General features: G+C 35.8%; 1 pseudogene; it reads right to left on the bottom strand.

Moving 5' to 3' along the window:
* Positions 1-4,305: 4,305 nt before the first annotated feature.
* LOC114026813 lies at positions 4,306-4,579 on the bottom strand (annotated as a pseudogene).
* Between the last annotated feature and the right edge of the window lie 276 nt (positions 4,580-4,855).

Below are 4,855 nucleotides of genomic sequence, written 5' to 3'. Positions count from 1 at the left end.
TACACAGTTCGTATATGTGAGACATATATAAGCCTCAGGCAAAGCATAGCATTTTGTGAATGTTTTCTTCCCTAGATTCCTTTAACTCCATTTTTGTATAGGAAAAAAAAATCTTAGAGATGGGCTTGCAATTTCTTTGGTAAAGGGAACTCTGGTGTGACAAAAGTCCCTCTACCCCTACAGGTCAGCATTTTCTCCTCAACTTATGTTCTTACAGTTGCCTAGAACACAGAGAAAGTGAGTGAATTGCCTATGGTCACCCAACCAGTATATTTCAGAGATTGAGTTTGAAGCCAGAACTTCCCGACTCTGATGTATAATGACTTTCCAATAACTGGTAGTGTTTGTTCATTTTCCTGAGTGAAAATTAAAATAAACATAAAATTAAGCCTCCTTTTTATGTGCATCTAGCTATCTGATATTTATTTTCTGGGATGAATCTGTGATTCCATTGGTTTAGGAAACTAATTGCAGCATCTAGAATAATGTTCAAGAATGTAATAACAACTTATTAAATGCATGTTGATTAATGTTTAATCAAATTAGGTGGATGGGGGATGGAAAAACTAGCAGAGGAGAATAGGACCTCAGTTATTCCACAAAGAGAGAAAACTAAGGTATAGATATCACTCTAGGAATATGAAATGTTTTCTTTATTAAGACCACCTATACCCACAGGTAAATGAAGATTCATTCTATTTTCTTTTTGGCCAAGTAGAGGGATGGAACAATGGGTTTTGTGGGGGGTGGGGAACACTGGGAAAGAAGTATTCTCCAGTAATTATTACTGAGAAACTGGTAGAAATTGGATCTCAGCTCCTAGCTATGAATTTGACGTTTCTGCTATCCTAGCAGTTCTCAGCATTGGCAATGCTCTATGGGGAAGTTGAATAGCCTCTTATCACATCCCAAGTCCCTGAATGAGTATGGTGGAAGAATGAGAAATGATCTCTGTAGAAAACCAATTTTTATCATTATTATTGCATCCTCTGGGACTAGACTTTTTTTTAAATAACCCATTACGCACACACACACACACACACACACACACACACACACACAAACACTCCATAATTCCAAGTTTTTTTTTTTCTCTCTCTTCTTAGATTATTTTTCCATACCTTGTGGCTGAGTAATCAAATCAGAGTATTACCCTGACCAGAAAAAAGAATGATTTTTAATGTGAACTTTGCTACCACACCTCCAAAAAAAATTTAGCTGAGCATGATTTAGTTTCAATGACAGTCAAACATTGATAGCTTTCTGAGTTATGTTCCATATTTTGCTTGTTGTAGGGACAGATAATCAATTACCTGATAAGTTATCTGAGTACAATTTCAATCAACAAACATTTATTAAATATTTACTATGTACCAGGCATCATGTTAAGCACTATTGATACAGAGAATTTACAAAAGCAGTCTCTGTCCTTAAGGAACTTGCATACTTGCATTCTAATTAGAAAGAAAACACTAGTAAATAGGTGCACATATATATATATTTATATATGTATATATGTTTATATGTATACATACTCATATATACATATATATGTATGTGTGTATATATATATACAGAGAGAGAGAGACAGAGACAGAGACAGAGAAAGTAGATTAGAAAGGAATCTTAGAAGTAAAGGTCTTTCATTATTAGGGATTTGAATTCAAATCCCACCTGTCATATTTAGTGAAGATTTAGTGAAGATCAAGGCAAGTCATGGCCCTTCGTTTCCTCATCTACAAAAAGAAAAGATCGGATTTGATGGCCTCTGAGACCCTTTCAGGATCTAGATTTCTGACTCTACAGATGAACCAAAGCTTCTCTGGAAGTAAGTACAATGTTTTTCATGGCCATTCTTGGAGTCAGGGACACTAGTGTTCAAATCCTAACTCAGGCATTTGCTAGTTGGGTAAGCCTGGGAAAATCACTTAACTCCTATGGGAAATGCAGATAATAATGGCACCTCCCTCATATGATTCAGAAGGGTCAACATCATATAAATTAGTGTAGATGGTAGAGCTGTGGTTGAAATTCAGGTCCTGTGGCTCCTTGTTCAGAGAGCTTTCCGCTGAACAGCATTGAACATTGTGGGAGATTCAAACAAAATAACATACGTAAAACACATTTTTGAAAATGTTGAAGTGCTACAAAAAATATATTGGTGTTTTGTTATTGTTGTCACTCATATTATCATAGGATTGTAGGTCTCTACAGGTGGAAAGCACCCTAGTAACTATGTAAGCTTATCTGCTCATTCTACATTCAAGAAGACCTTAGCCAGATGAGTGAATTGCCCAAGGTCTCTATATTGGTTTTGTTGTTGTTGAGTCTTGTTATATACAACTCATTCCAATAATTGAGATGCCTCAGAAAAGCCTTGATGACATCCAACTTAATTATTCTAGTTCTTCCTCGTACCACAAAGAAATTCATAGAAAGATATTTCAAAAGAACACAATTTACTAGTCTATAAGAATTTCTCTTGTCCAAGAAAACTGTCAGGAGCTCTTCCAAAATAAGATAATTCCCAGTCCTTGATTTGAGAGAAAACATGGTACAGTAAAAAAAAAAAATGTTGAATTTAAGATCAAGGGATCTGGGATCAAACTTATTTGGTCATTCACATTCTGCTTCTGGCAGATAATGTCATCACTCTGAGCCTTGCTTTCTCCAAAAATAAAATAAGGGTGCTAGGCTACCTGATGCCATATGTATCTTTGAGAATGAAATCATAGTTTCTCAAGAGCTTATGATACTTTGCTTTCAGCAACTCATCATTTAAAGAAATCTCTCACATTCCCATATAGTATCCTAGAGATGTAGAGGGAAAGATCCTTTTCCACCACAATACATTCACTGATTTTGTGCATTTATCTAAACTTCTCCATACCCCTCTCCATTATCCTGATATCTCAGAAAAAAAAATACACTTTATTGTTAATTCATTTTTCCTCTTGAGAAAAGTTTCCTCTTTGATTTTCACAAGGAACAGTTTCAATTGCTTTTTATTCAGAGAAAGATATTTGAGTTGGAAGTAACTGTATGGGAAACATTGCTTTCATTTCATTCCAATCATGCTCCTTTTGAAATTGCTCCTGAAGACACATTCTGAGCATAAACAATTATGCTTCTCCCTGTATTTTTGTTTTGCATTTGGAAATTGAACTCAATCTTCCTCTGACTGCAGAAGCAACTTCCACCAATCCAGTGCAGTGTCATCTCTGAGTTTCAGGCTTTTCAGCAAGCTAGTCACGCTGGTCCTCCTGAAGGCAAATCCATGGAATACTGTATTTCAAGAAGATAAGTTTGACTTTAATCAAGCCAATTAAAATCAATATGTCTTTCTTTAACTGACTTCCAGACAAATTTTATAGGATCATAGAGTTAAAGATGAAGGCATCTCAATAACAGGTCATTGACACATCCCATTCATTTTTGCCAATGAAGGCGTCAAAGTCAGGAGACGGCCAATGACTTGCCTAGTGTCACAAAGGGCTACTATTGATCCTTTATTTTCTAACTCTAGATCCAGAATTATATCTTCAATATCATCCTTCTAACCACCTGAGAACCAGCAAACTCTCAGTACAACTGGAGTCACATCTATTTTCAGATATCCTAAAATCTAATCTCTGAAAATATGTTTATTAAGCACCTACTAGGTGCCAGGAACTGTTCAACCACTACTCAAAAGAAGCTTATATTCTAATGGGGAAAGACAAGTAAAATTAAATCCATGTAATACAAATATAAATTTAATGAATACGAACCTATACAAAGTGGTTACATAAAAGGTATCTTGGGACTAAGCATATTAGCATCAGGGGAACAGAAAAAGTGTCATGCAAAAGATAATGTTTGATCTGTATCTGAAAGGAAGATAAAGGTTCTATGAAGCAGAGGTAATAAGGGCATGGGGAAAGAATATGAGAAGGCACAGAGATGAGATTCACATGCCTTAAAGTTCATTTTTCATCTTTCTTCATATTATAGGATGATATCCTTCTAACTTTTAAATCCTAGCCTCATCATTTATTATTGATGTGACTTTTGGTAAGTCTCTTGACCTTTCTGGGAATTAGTTCTTTATCTCTAAAATGAAGATACCATATAACCTATAAACTACCTTCCAGTTTTCATGCTAAACTAACCCTTTATATCTTTTTTTCTTACAAAAAGTTTATTTTCAAAAAGTTAAACAAAGAATATACAATGACTAATTTTATGTATCAAAAGAAAAAAAAAGAGACTCTTGGGAATGAAAAGAATAAATAGAGATCCAGGGTGTCATTCATGCTTCATTCCTTATACTCGTTCCAAGGTTTCTAACATAATGATACTGTTTTCTCGGATTACCACCATTCCAGTATTGTTCTGTTGCCTACCTGGTGCCATCTCTACACGTTCATCAATCACAAGATTCATAAATGAATCAAACCCCCTCAATATCCCTTGGATGTGCCTCCCTCTATTTAATTTCAATGATAGCTTCTTGTCCATAAATTTTTTTAGCTCAGGCGGGTGAGCTTTGCTCATTTTATTTCAGTTGCGGCCTTTCACCTCCTTCCCTGTGCAATCCTCGGCTTTGCTCACACTCCCCTTGCAGCCACTGATGCCACTTTACGTCTCTAACCTTTTATCTCTTAAACGGCATTACTAACATTATATAAGTCTTATATTTCCTTCTCATATTCCAAATATCTATTTGTTTCCCATTTTTTTTAGGCAGTTGGGGTTAAGTGACTTGCCCAGGGTCACACAGCTAGTAAGTGTCAAGTGTTTGGTCTGAGGCCGGATTTGAACTCAGGTACTCCTGACTTCAGGGCCGGTGCTCTATCCACTGCACCTCCTAGCT

The sequence above is a fragment of the Vombatus ursinus genome, unplaced genomic scaffold (assembly GCF_900497805.2).
Source record: "Vombatus ursinus unplaced genomic scaffold, bare-nosed wombat genome assembly UNPS02014847.1, whole genome shotgun sequence".
Taxonomy (NCBI): Eukaryota; Metazoa; Chordata; class Mammalia; order Diprotodontia; family Vombatidae; genus Vombatus; species Vombatus ursinus.
Note: the sequence above shows the minus strand (reverse complement) of the source record. Positions and strands in the feature narration are given on the sequence as shown.